The 14,275-nt window shown below is 37.3% G+C and overlaps 1 long non-coding RNA gene across 1 annotated transcript; it reads left to right on the top strand.

Moving 5' to 3' along the window:
• The first annotated feature begins 2,472 nt into the window (after positions 1 to 2,472).
• On the top strand, positions 2,473 to 4,637 carry LOC125179982 (uncharacterized). The gene is made up of 4 exons (XR_007158160.2): positions 2,473 to 2,574; positions 3,203 to 3,275; positions 3,653 to 3,724; positions 4,430 to 4,637. It is a non-coding gene; the product is annotated as an uncharacterized lncRNA (long non-coding RNA).
• The last annotated feature ends 9,638 nt before the right edge of the window (positions 4,638 to 14,275 follow it).

Genomic DNA, 14,275 nt, shown 5'->3' with positions numbered 1-14,275 from the left:
AATTAGTATACTTTCTTATCAGGGTGAATTAACTGATGGGTCTGACAAAAATAAAGTACCCTAGCAGGGGTTACATCTATTTTGCTGAATTTGTTTAAGCTGTGCATACATGAATATGTCAAAATGATTTAACTGGCATGAATTTTTAAAAATGAACTAAGGCATGTCCCATTACAGACATTCTCACAGACATTTTAAAGAATATATTAAGCTGATATGCAGTCAGCTTAAGCTACACTGAGATGAGCCTGATTTCAGTAAAAATTAAAACTGTTCACCTCCCTATTATTTGTAAAATTAAAAAAAAAAAAAAGAAGTGGAGTAAACATCATGGTGCACTTAATAAGCCAAAAGGGAGTAGAAAGTATATGAAAAATTTCGTAGTGATTGCCTGTAACATAGGTCCATATAAAACCTATGCTGAAAATACAATGACAACCATACTTTTCTCAGTGTTCTGAAGTTATAATAGTAATATTCAAATAGTCCTTGAATAGTCCTACAACAAATTCAACTAAGAATGTGAATGCTATGTATATGCAGTCTTCTGTACTTAAATTTAGAATCAAATTATTAGATTCACAGAATTCAAAGATTCATGGCCTACCATTAAAAAGAAAAGTAACAAATAGAGAAACTAAAAGAATGGATGCTCTATCCTTTCCTCATTGGCTTAATGAATCAAATATTGTTCTGAAGAATGAGAGATGATGTGGCACCCTTTGGGTTGAGGGACACAGACCTAAGACCACACATTCATCCTATGCAAGTGCTGCAGCCAGTAAGCCATCACTGGAGGTGAGCGTCTTGTCCTTCCTGTGCTCTCCTGAATGAAAACTTACTGCAGCTTCCAGATGTAGTACAGACCCTAATATGGACTCCTTAGTTGTTTTAAACACAAGGGTGTTATTACTTTAGTCCCAAATTAAGTTAGGACAAACTTGTCAGCTAAGTGTCACTTTGGGCCAAGCACAATATCAGAACTTTACTGAAAATAAATTTGTTTCAGTAAAAATCTTCCAACACTAAATGCATCTAGAAATGTTTGGGGAGTATCAAACCCATATGACTAATTGCATAAGGAACACTACTACCTGGTAGTGTCTTTGAGGAAGACAAAATTGCTCATCTCCTTCCTGACATGTTCCACAGCTAAACCAAAGACACAATTTGTAAATGAAAGGTTCCAGTCCTGTTTGCTAACTCTGAATTCATAGCAAAGAGTTTAAAACATATATATATAATGATTACCAATTTTCCAGTGGTGATCAGTTCCTCAGGACCATTCATTGTTCCTCTAATCTCTGAAATTTCAAACACCTTCAGTGGGGAAGAGGTAGGAGTTTGTTTTTTTTTTTTAAAGCTGTTGAAAGCAGTGAAATGTTCCAGTGATTCCACTTGTTTTTCATTAATATTTCTGCTGCATTTTAGTATAAGGCAATCATCCCCTTTCGTATGGACAATCTGCATTTTGAATGAGCCTAAAGATTTGATTCTTTTGATCTGAGTTTAACACACATCTGTCTTATCTGAAAATACTGTTAAAAACGTTATTTGGATTATAAGTAAAGCTTTCATTTGTACAGCCTATGGCTGTCAGTCACAAATATGCACATATCTCTGCCTCAGCAAGACTTTTCTAAGCACATTTCATGGTGCTTTTCATATGCACTGGATTTGATTTGTTTTAGGGCATAATATAAATTCCCACTGTGATACAGGGTAAAAAAAAAAAAAATCCTTAAAAAAATCTGGTTTAGTTACAAGGCTGTACTCATCCTGCAGAACCCTAAGTTTTATTAACTGTCCAAATAACTTGTTATCATTGTTGTTTATGCACAGCCCCCCTCATTTGGTTCTGAGTATTATATCTACCTTTTCTTGAAGTATCTTCAAGTCTATGCATTTGCCCTCAGTTACTAATGTGAATTCCTTCAGCATATAATAATAGCGTTTCACATTCCAAACCATAAGCCTACACTACATGCCATAGAATACAAATGTGCACAAGGTGGTAGCTTCATTATCTTAGGGTCAGTAGCATTTCAAGAGCTCTGAAATTACCTCTATCAGTGATGCAAGTGTCAACTTAGTTTTAATAAATCCTTGGAAAAAACTATGAGTTACTTCTAGGACACATTCCCATTTCTGGAAATACATCATTCAGCTGCCAAACCCACTATCACTTTGTAGCAAATAGAATTCCATCCATTAAATGCTAAATCTCACTTCAGCTTCTCCATGCCATCACTCTATGATAGCTATGTGTGATTAACCTGAAGTTTAGCTGATGTCAATCCAAATGTATGCTATTCCACTTAAACAGGAATAAGGGCTTGAAAAAAATCTATTTTCTGAAGCATATGCATAGGGAACATTTTATTTACTTCTCATTATTCCAGAGTACCAGCTCTGGATGCCACTAATATTATGTAAATAGATTTTGACAGTTTCTCTTTTTTTAATTTTTATTTCCTCTTCCTCTTCCTCTTCCTCTTCCGCTTCCTCTTCCTCTTCCTCTTCTTATTCTTCTATGCCACATCCAAACATCATAAATAGGAGAATCAAAATTTGGTAGAACGTCTTGTTTGATGATACCATTGCACTCTGTATTCAGCCAAAATCCTACCTTAAGTTAACGGGATAGCTACTGTATTTTACTTAGTGCTGACTTAGAAACAACAAAGTCTGTTTTACCTGGTAGCTACACTAATTAATCCTGACAACAGCTCATTCAGTGAAAGAAATATTACTGTACTTTTGCAAATGTGGAAACAGATATGTGCAGATATATCGTGCTTATCCCAAAGTGGTAGAGAGAAACTGGAGAAAAAAAAAATAATTGAATGAGAAATAGCAAAGTAAAGATCATACCCCTGATTGTGACATGCCATCCACCAGAGTATTTTAGAAGTCTGATATGTCACGTTGATATAAATCAAAATATCTATTAACTTTTTTTTTTCTGTGAAGCTTTTTAATTTCAAAAGGGATTTTCTTTGTTCTATTTATAAGTTCCTGAAAAGTGGGAGCAAACCTTATGTAGTACTGTTTTCTAAATTTATTGAGTCAAAAAGCTACTTACAAACCAAATATGTATAAATGAATTTATATCCAAAAAATTGTTATTACTTTAGACAAGTAATTAATGACAATGAATATGGAAATCTCTGGAAGTCATGAAGTCCTGTCCCTCTTTCAGCCACTGCTAGCAAGAGACCAGATCAACAGTGGCTTTAAAACCCCTGAAGATGGAAATCCCACAGCCTCTTCAGGTAATATCTTCTAAGAAGTTTTGTTAAAATGAGACCATATATTTATTAATTGAAAAATAAAAATCTTACACAAAATACATCAATTTCAATAATCCATTGCAACGTGTTTTGTAATTTTATATATATACTAAAATTTATTTAAAAGATTTTTAATTGGAATGTTGGATAAACACAGTGGACATGTTTTAACCCTGGTTCATGATATTAAATACTATTAAATTTATTAGGGATATAAATAATGATTCATATTTAACTTAACATGGTTTCTTCTTTCATTTGTTATGTGCTTATTACTTACTACATGTAAATTTTTGTGATACACGTTAGTATCACAGACACATTACCATATCTATTATATGTGAGGAATTTTTTTTCAGGGAAAAATGTCAGTGTGGAATGGACAAAAGGTCAAATATTTGAATTTTCAGACTGGAATTCCAAGTTACATAGTAAGTTTTGCATGTCTTTTTTTTATATTCCTCATACTTGTAGCCTTATTAACCTTGACCTAGGTTTCTACTATTCCAGATTGTACAGGAGTGTGTGTCAGGTTTTATTTTCCTTCCCTCTCTTTCTGCAAAAACTGCAATGTGTTAAACACCTCAGAACAATCATTACCATCATGGTTCATGAGAAGACTTAAGCAAACATTCAACTTCAAGAATTAGGTTAAATTTTCTCCAATATCTCAGTGTTTTCTTATATAAAAGTGCCCTTTACTTCATAACAAACAGCCTTAATAAATTTTTTCTGTATTTCTTTAGCGTAATTTAATTGCCTAGCAGTAATATCACTATTTTTATTACTGCTAGACTGTCTAATGTCACAAAGGGCACACTGCAGACTTCATGCAGTCTATGAAAACTTTCAAGCAGCTTATGAAGGGACTTCTCAACTGTGTTCCCTTCTGGTCAGAACCAGTTGATTGTTAATGTTGCCATAATTAGAGGAAACTTTTCAGCTTGGCTGCAATGGGCAGCTGCTCAGGTCCAAAAGATGCAGGGGCTGCCAATCACTCCAATCTTGGGACTGTCTGTTTTCAGGGATCTGTTAGCCTGTGAAAGATCCCACTTCACACTTCACAACATGCTCTTCTGCCCTTCCACTTCAAGCTATGCAGTGGTCAAAAGCTCCTGAAATTTTTGTTCCAACAGTGTCATGTTGCTAGAGTCATAGATGACTACATTTTGGACTCCTGGGACATCAAAGCAAATGTACTCGCAGTGCTAAGGACATGGAGAATTGCACTTCTGAGCTACTGAAAGTCTAAACAGACATAGCGTCCAAAAGAAGAATATAAAAAACTTGGATTACTAATACTGAAGTAAATGAACTACTCAAACACTGTGAAGTCAGTTCTGTATATACATTTTTCATGACATTTGATGTTAGTTTATGCAGATTAATTAAACATTTTAAAAAAAAAAAAAAAACTCTATATGTTTGAAATAACTGGTCTGTGTCTGGTTATACCTGAGTGTTTTTTTTATTTTTATTTTTTATTGGTTGGTTGATTGGTTGGTTGATATGGTTTGTGTTGTTTTGTTTTTAAGGCAGATAACCAGTTGTCTCAAGACATAACAAAACTTTTTAAAAGTCACCTAGTGAAAGAAAAAGATAGTACCAAATTCTGTTGAATTCTTCTTCTCTATTTGTTTTAATTGAGGGGAGAATTTTATGCACTGTAATAAATTATATGTGGTTTTAATTAGAGCTTGAATGTGTGTGAGCAGCTGACATGAATTGCTATAACAAATACCATTTCATATTTTTGGCCTTTATATTAAATTACTGGCATCAAGAGCAGCAGGAACAAAATATTAGGATCTTTCTGTTTCATTAACTAGAAAAATACAGGGGACCTATACTGAGGATAAAATAATAGATCTATGAATTCTAAAGGACATCAAGCAAAGACTAGAACGACTTATATATGAATGTCAGTATCATACTTGAAAGACAGAGGATTGTTCAAATCCTGTTAAGGTTGTAGTTATTAAAATTTGAGTGTCTCCATCAAGGCAATTACAGATTAATCTTTTCTACTTCTGTAGAAAAAAAAAAAATATATATATATATATATCAGGTTAGAATATTCCATACGGAAAGAAGCTAAGCAAGAATTTGATTTATGAGACCATTCGAATATGTTCTATCTGTTATGTTATTAAACTGTTATGTTCAAAAAAAATGGTTTGGATGTTTAACCAATGTAACTGGCCTGGAATGTCTGGCCACCTTTTTTTATGAACTCCCAAGAAGTTGCAGAAACTGATTCTTCTGGAAACTATATGGACCTGAAAGCAGCATTTCCCTGTTATGTGATATGGACCAAGTTCATATCTATGTGATAATACATTATGCAAGAGAACGTCTGCAGTGTATGTAAGATTTATACCTTGCAGCATGAGATAATTATAACACACTGCAAAGCACCTGCACCTTCACCTCAAAGAGCCACTACTGCTGTTAATAGGTATAGATGAGATAGGAGACTCTTCTATATGGTCTGACCTGAGATGTTGTCATCATTAAGGCCTTGGAGGGAAGAGGGGCCCAAGAAAGCTGGTTGACACTCAAGGATCACATCCGCCAGGCTCAAGAGAGGTCTAACCCAACGAGCAGGAAATCAGGCAAAAATGATGAACAAGGAACCCCTGGCCAAACTTAGTAATAGGAAGGAAATATAATAAGGCAGAAACAGGGACAGGTAATCCATGAGGAATATAGAAACACTGTCCAGGCATACAGAGATATGGTTAGGAAAGACAAAGGCCATGTGGAATTGAATCTGGCAAGAGATCTCAAAGACAACAACCAGCATTTCTGTAAGTAGGTGACAAAGACTAGGGAAAATATGGGGGCTCTGCTAAATGAGGCGGGTGACGTAGTGACAGAAGACAAAGTGAGGAAAAGTTTTAATCTCAGTCTTTACTAGCAAGACTGGCCTTCAGGATCACCATGCTCCAGAGAAGAGGGGTAAGGGGTGCAAGGAAGACTTACCCTTGGTGGAAGAGGATCAGGTCCAGGAATACTTAAGCAAATGTGACCATGGGTTTCCACTTGCAATAATCTTTCAACAATTACAGTAATTCAGAGAAGTGCTGTATTGGGTTTGGTAGCAGGTGGCTATAGGGCTGGCCTCTGTGAGAAGAGTCCAGAAGCTGCTCTCTGTTAGATAAAGGCCAGTTTCAGATGGCTACAAAAGGGACTGGCTGCTGGCCAGAGCCAAACCAGTGAGTGATGTTGCTTGTGCCTTTGTGAGAATATTTTTATGAAAGGGAAAAAACTGCTGCACAACAGCAGCTGGGAGAGAGGAGTGAGAAACAGCCCTGCACACATCAAGGTCAGTGCAGAAGGAGGGCAGGAGGTGCTCCAGGCACGCAGCAGTTCCCCTGCAGCCTGTGGAGAGGCCCCTGGTGGAGCAGGCTGTCCCCCTGCAGCCCATGGGTCCCACATGGAGCAGATCTCCATGCTGCAGCCCGTGGAGGAGCCCCCGGTGGAGCAGGTGGATGTGGCCTGGAGTAGGCTGCGGCCCATGGAGAGCCCCCGCAGGAGCAGGCCCCAGGCCAGAGCTGCAGCCCGTGGAGAGGAGCCCATGCAGAAGCAGGGGTCTGGGGGGAGCTGCCGCCCGTGGGGGACCCGTGCTGGAGCAGTTTGGTCCTGACAGATGGACCCCGTGGTACGGCTCCATGTTGCAACAGTTCTTGAAGAGCTGCTGCCTGTGGACAGCTCCCGCAGGCTCAGTTTGGGAAGGATGGCATCCCGTGGGAGGGACTCCATGCGGAGCAGGGGCAGAGACCGTGAAGGAGCATCGGAGACAAAGCATCAGGGACTGACCACAGCCCCCAACCCCCATTCCCCTGTGCTGCTTGATGGGAGAACATAGAAGAGTGTGGATGGGGGGAAAGTTTTTTCGTTTGTTTTTAGTTTCTCACTGCTCTAGGTTGTTAGTAATAGGTAATAAATTACATTCGTCTCCCTCTGCTGAATCCATTTTTCCTTTGATGATAATTTTTGAGTGATATCCCAGTTCTTACCTCAACCCTTGAGCCTTTTTCATTGTATTTTCTCCCCCTTTCCCTTTAAGGAGGGAGAGTGAGAGAGCGATTGTGGTGGAGCTCAGCTGCCCAGCAGGGTCAAACCACCACAACTTCCTAAGGACTCGAGGAGAACAAATATAATTCCTGCCTCAATAAATAAATAAATAAATAAAAATAAAAAGGAAACTACAGGCCAGTCAGCCTCACTGTGATCCCTTGGAATGTGAGGGAGCAACTAATCCTGGCACATGAAGGACAAGAAAATCATCAAGAATAGTCAGCATGGCTTCACCAAGTCAGGCTTGACCAATTTGCTAACCTGCTGTGATGAAATGATTGGCAAAGGAAGAGCAGTAGATATTGCTTACCAAGACTACAGTAGGACTTTTGACATTGTGTCAAAAAATCTCTTAAGAACCACAAGAACCTCTTAGAAAACCTGAGGAAATATAGCCTGGATGAGAAGACAATTAAGTATATTGAAGACAAAGAAGTGCATTAAAAAACATAAGAAAGGCAGGGCCCAGAGAGTGGTGATCTGTGAAGCAGAGTCTAGTTAGAGGCCAGTAACTAGTGGTGTACTCAGGAGGCCAAGTTTGATGGGGTTTTGAGCAACCTGGTCTAGTGGAAGGAGTTCCTGCTCATGGTGGAGGGGTTGGAATTAGAAGACATTTAAGGTCCTTCTCTGGAGATATTTAAGGCCTGTCTGGACGCCTATCTGGGCAACCTCTCTTGAGGTCCCTTCCAACCCCTACAATTCTGTGATTCTGTGATTGTGTCCCTGCTTGAGCAGGGGAGTTGAACCAGATGACCTCCAGAGGTCCCTTCCAAACTCAACAATTCTATAATTTTGTGATTTATCCCTTATGCCTAAGTAAACAAGTGTAGCTATCCTGAATAGGTTTGCACTCTGGATGACCGGTATATATAGTCTCCATATAATGTACCTCACTGTCTTTCTAATTTGCAACTTTGTTGTCTTTATGGTGAATTGAAATGTTACTCAGTTATGGCCACCTAATATGAACAATGTTATGAAAATTAGCTCAGATTCTCAGTCCTTTTATTTTTATTTATTTTAATTAAAAGCACTTGCACAGCTTTTTTTTTTTTTTTTTTAATGTGAGAGAAGGAAATATGGTAACACAACTGAATTCATTTTCTGTTACTTTTTCTATCCAGCAGTTCTGCTAATTTATATCAGAATAAAATAACTATGATTTTCTTATACTTCCATTACAGTTAGAGGAGAAAATTCAGAATGTATAGGGGATAATGGAGTTATCCTTGTCTGCCTTCAGGACAGGCAGCACACAGTCTGTGCAGCATGGTCTTCAATGCACAGTGTATGTTGAAGCCTGGGTTTAGGCCAATGGCAAGATAATTTTGTTGCCAAGAATGCCTTAACTAGTTAAAGGAAAATTAACCGAGGCATGTTTGACCCTGTTTCATCTTCATTTATTTGACTGCTCTGTAGATGTGCCCCTATGGGAATTATGGACCTGGTCTGTATCATTCTTACCATCTACAATCATTCTCAACTGCAGTTAAGCAACTGAGTTTCTGAACTTACAATCATTTATTCTTTTCTACTCATTTTGGTATTTCTATCATCCAATATGCTGAAAATCCATCTCTGTAGGATGTAGGACCCTTCCTAGATCCAGAGAGCTATGCTCCATGCTCCCCCCACCCTCCCCAGCTGCTGATGCTAAGACCCTCACTTGCTTCAGTAGCTGGCACCACAGTCAGTGGGCCAACATCTCAAGCCTGACTCCAGTAGGTGGTACTGAATTCCACTCATAGCGGTCTCCCTGTAGTGGGCTCTTAATCCTTTCCAGTCCCATACATACACATACTAGCTCACAATCACACCGGTCTGCCCCAAGGAGTAGGCTTGGGAGCACACACCATTCCAGCCCCTGTGGCTGGCAGTAAAAGATGCCCACTCACTCCGGTAACTGGTACCACAGTTGGTAGGCCTACAGTCCCAGTCTGACTCCAGTAAGTGGCACCAGTTTCACTCATACAGACACAGGCCTCTCCAGTAGTCCTTCAGCATGCATACACATGGTAAAGAGTGAGAATATGCACAGAGAAAGTTAAGAAAAGATTAAATGAGAAACTATAAGAAGGCAGGACAGAATGCAGAGATCAGTCGCAGGGCTCAGCCAGATGCGTGTACAGACCATCTCAGTTTCACATGTAACCAGCCCTTTTATACCCTCTTCTAACTATTCCCCACTTTGCTCATCATGCTACCCCTTTCCCCTGCACACCCCCAAGGGTTTGCAGAACCCCACAGTTTCCTGCACACTCCCAGTCTGCCCTCTCCCCCCCACCATGCTTGAGTTCACAATCTTATCAGGTGCAAATTCCAGGTTGCTCTTCCTGGAATATGGAATTTCATAGCCCATCAATTAGTGAGACAAGGAGGTTTGTTTCTTGTCATTTTCTCCATTTTGCTTTATCAGGCCTGTGTCTAAGCACTTTTCTTGCTGGCTCCCATTCTTTACTTCTAATCATCGCAATCTAGAAATCCTTACTCAGACAACCTTGCCTGAATCAACATTCCCACGTTCAGTTTCTTTCCTGACCAGGTTTGCTTCCCACCATTGACTCCCTTTCTTAGTGTCCCTTTCTTGCTTTGGAAAAGGTCCTTCACCAGATATCATTAAAGGAGCAGACACCCTCCTTCTGCATAGCCTTATACATGTGAATAAATTAGCTGTTTTATGTTTGTTTAAATCTTATTACAGTGTGTTTGACAAATAGAACTCAAAAGTAGTACAAACCAACAGTACCAACGAAGTACTGTTCTGCAGTAGCAGAACAACAGTCTTTGGATTTTGCAATTTCTGCAATTTCTAGCAGATCATCTGCTACAAAAATGCAATAAATACATTTGTTATATCTGACAAGCATGAATCTTCAAGTAAAACACACCTTTAATTTGCTGCTGAGCAACAACAAGATGTTGCAGCAGGAGATTTCATGATAGCTTGAATTTCAAATTGACATAAAGGTTGGAAAGATTTTAGGGTTTCAAAGATATTAGTATAGGGATAAATTTATGTTCTAGAATGCAGACAACTGTATGAATTAATGTTGATTGTCTAACCTTGTGGTGTGACTGGCAGAGTGGGGCAGAAGTGCTGTAATTCTCATGCACTACAGAAGGCATGGCGTTATCCAAATCCCAATGGTACTCCACTGAATTGATGAAATGACCGGGAAGGCCTAATTAAAGCTGTTCAGCTCAAATGTATTGATGTATTACATCTATTACAGCTTGGTTCAATAGGTCTACCCTATGAATGCTGCCATGCCTGTAAAGCAAACTAAACGCTGAATAAATAATGCTGGAAGGAAAAGAGATGCCCATGGAATCAAAGCAGAATCATGGAAAATGCAACAGGCTGCCCTGAAGGCTTATTTTCATACAAAATTATATAAAACAGAATATTGCTTATTGTTTATCAACTGAGAAAAGAGACTACTACTGAGATTGAAAACTGGTATTTTATTTGGTAAGCATGATATTTTTGGTGCTGTTATTCAAAATGTAATTTCTTAAAAATAAAAGGGTTTTGAGAGTAAATTCTATTTATAATAACCAGGAATTCTAGTTGTACTGTATTTCATTTGTCTGATTAATTTGGATGATAACTTGCTAAAAAATTACTTTTTGTAAACAATTTCCACAAGAATATTTAGCTTTAAAGTTATTTATAGTTTGGCTGCAGAGTTTAAGAAGAAAACTTTTGTGGAAAAGAATTTGACATATTTTGTTAATAAGTAGCAAATTCATCAAAATATATAGAGTGAGAGGGACCAAAACTAGTCACAAAATGAGACTGAATTCATCTTCTTGTCTGACTACCAGCCTCGTCTAAAAATGTCAAGCCACTTCATTTTGATATTTAGGCTTCTAGAAATGCCAAAACCTTTCTGTTTACTGTTTGTAACAAATGTAAGAACTTTTTGTTTGGTTGATTGGTTTGGTTTGGTTTATAGTTTGACATCTGAAAAAGAAAAATATTATAAAAATACCCTGAAAATGCAATGCAATGCAATGCAACAGAATAGAATAGGTTACAATATAATATTTCAAATAGACCAGACAATGTCATTTGAATGAAAATAATAATTCCAGGCTTAATTTCTGTATTTACTATTTAAAAAAAAAAAAAATGCATGAAAAATTTTCCTCAACCTAAATACAGTTTTTCTTGCTTTTAGTTTTGTCTGTAAAACTGAAAAAAAAAATCATGATTTCTCTACCTCTGCCATACAGCCTGTTACTGAATTGTAATAGAATAGTAAGGCTGTGTAGCTATGTACAATTAGGTTGAGGTTGGTTGAATTTATAAATCTTTTTTAAAGGTAGGATAAATAAAAGTCTCTGAGAAGAAATTAATATATATATATACACACACATATATATTGAGATATTGCTTTCTTATACAACAAAAAGAGACTTCCTGGATATCTAAGTTCTAGCATCTTTTGGGGGTTGGAGTAAAAGGGAGGTTATAGTAAAACATGATTCTGTAATCCTCTGGGAACACAAATTTTCCATAATTCCAGAACTGTCATACAGAGGAGTTATAGCCCTATATAATGGCAGCTTAGGATAAGATTATAGATAACAAAGCATCACAAATTAGGGTCTATAAAAACAAACAATCAAACCAGGAGACAAAGCATTATGTCTAGAATGATAATTTTTTTAGGAGCCCAAAGTACTATGATATCAAATTATTGAATTTGAATATAAAATACAGCCCCTTCTGAACACAGTGGTATTTTTTCTTCCTTTTGTGTTCTGAGTTCAGCTTTCTGATAAGCCATGTTTCTTCTCATTTAATGGCAATGGTGTTATATTTTATTTGGTCTGCCACTCAGTTGAAAAGCCCCTGTGATTGACAGGAGGTAGGTTTTCACAGAATCTCTGTGAATCAGTGAATCACATGATAGCTGAGGATGGAAGGTACCTTGAGAGATCATATAATCTAACCCCTTTGCTCAAAGCAGGATGAAACATAGCAGGTTGCTCAGGGCTATGTCCAATCAGAATTTAAATATATCCAAGGATGGAGACTCCACCTTTATGGACAACCCAGAGTTTCTTATAGAAACCTTGAGTCACACATCTTTCTCATACATTTGTTTCAGTACTAAAGGAGTGCATAGAAGGTGAGTTTGTTTCTGGTTGGAGTGTCTGCTGTCAGGATGAAAAAGGAAGTATCTGCAAAGACTATTCAGAGTAATTTACCACTTGCAATATGAAAAAATGTGTTATTGCCGACCAAATGGTGACTTTGAGGCATAACACAGCTGTGGCAGGTGCTCACTGCTGATGTGCTTAGGAAGTAAACAGGCTATTTTTTGTGTATTTGTTCTACACTGCAAGCTGCCCTGCAATTCCTCTGTCATGAGTTTTATGGTGAGCCTGATGTCATGACTGGTACTTAAATGGACTAGAAACAGAATGGAGAAATCTCCTTAGAATTTTATTTTCATATACTTCTATGTAGCAACCACTGCCTGGACCTAAGTTTTTAGACCTTTCTAAGTATGCCAGTTGATAGGCAGAAGTAGATTCAGGCTTAGTATTCCATTAATATGTAGGGAAAAACTTATGTTGTTGGTCAAATAACAGAAACAAATGCCCTTTAAAATCTGAGTGGACAGCAGGCTTGAAAAACGGTATAAAGCCGATCATATGGAAATAAGACAGTAATAGATGTCCTGTGAGGAAACCTGCTAACACAGACAGAGCACTGCAGAAGAGATACATCCTGAAGCACCAGGACAGGAATTCCAGAAATTCTCTTCATTGCCTACAAATTCCCTACATGAAATGGGAATGTTAACCTTGACTTAAATGTCTAAAAATCCAGTCAATGAACTTTTGGAAATGTAAATGCTTATAAGTCATCCCTCTGATCCTGACCTTTCATATAATATTCATTTTATTTTCTATACTGATGGATTTTTAATACAAATTATTATCCTAGAACTGATATAGAAATATTTATATGATTATATGGTGTTCTAGTCTGATTATCTTTTTTTAATTTTACAGAGAAGGAAAAATAAATTATACTGATGTAAGTACCTTTTTTTAGTATTTATGCCCATATCAGGAAGTTTACATTTATCACATTCTTTTAGGTATAATCTGCAGACTTAGATTTTCATAGCTTGTCTAAGAGCAAAGAAAGCCTCTGTGACACCATGTTGTGTTTTCTGTAAACAAAATGTGTACTTGGAAAGTCATCTGGAATTCAGTTGGCTTACATGGAATTGGCCTATTACAGTAGTTCTCTCTTTATGAGATGGAAAAAAAAAAAAAAAAAAAAAAACTAGATAATTTCTAAATAAAGAGTCAAATTAGGGGATACTAACAGAAAGATAAATGAATAATGCTCTGGAAATAATAAATAAATAAATAAATACACAAAACAAACAAAAACACAGAGTAAGAAACATGAGCTAATTGTTCATATAAAAACTCGAAATCATTCCAGATGATCTTGATTGCTTTGTATTAGAGATATGATATTAATTTTTATTACTATGGGAGTGAATACAATTCAGTACATCTAACATGCATATCTCTTTTGAATCAGTTTCATAGTCTTATCTGAAATAGTATCAGCCTGCCTTGGATAGGCACACTTATGTAGGCTGAGTACAGGAAATTCCTAACAACATAAGAATGCCAAACCTCAATGGTGTAATATGTGATGTTGTAAGTGTTACCTTTCGTTTTCTTTACCAAATTTACTAATTACCTAGAAGAAACAGCTAACAGGAGTTTCATGAGATGATGAAACACAGAAATGATACTAAATTAGGTAAGCATGATAAACATGACAGCAGTCAGATGGGAAAGAGATAAAGCTTATTGTTGATCAGAAAATATCTGAATGTGATTTTGGAAAGTAC

This window comes from Anser cygnoides, chromosome 1 (assembly GCF_040182565.1).
Source record: "Anser cygnoides isolate HZ-2024a breed goose chromosome 1, Taihu_goose_T2T_genome, whole genome shotgun sequence".
Lineage (NCBI taxonomy): Eukaryota > Metazoa > Chordata > Aves > Anseriformes > Anatidae > Anser > Anser cygnoides.
The sequence above is the reverse complement of the archived record's forward strand: the minus strand, read 5'-3'. Positions and strand labels throughout refer to the sequence as shown.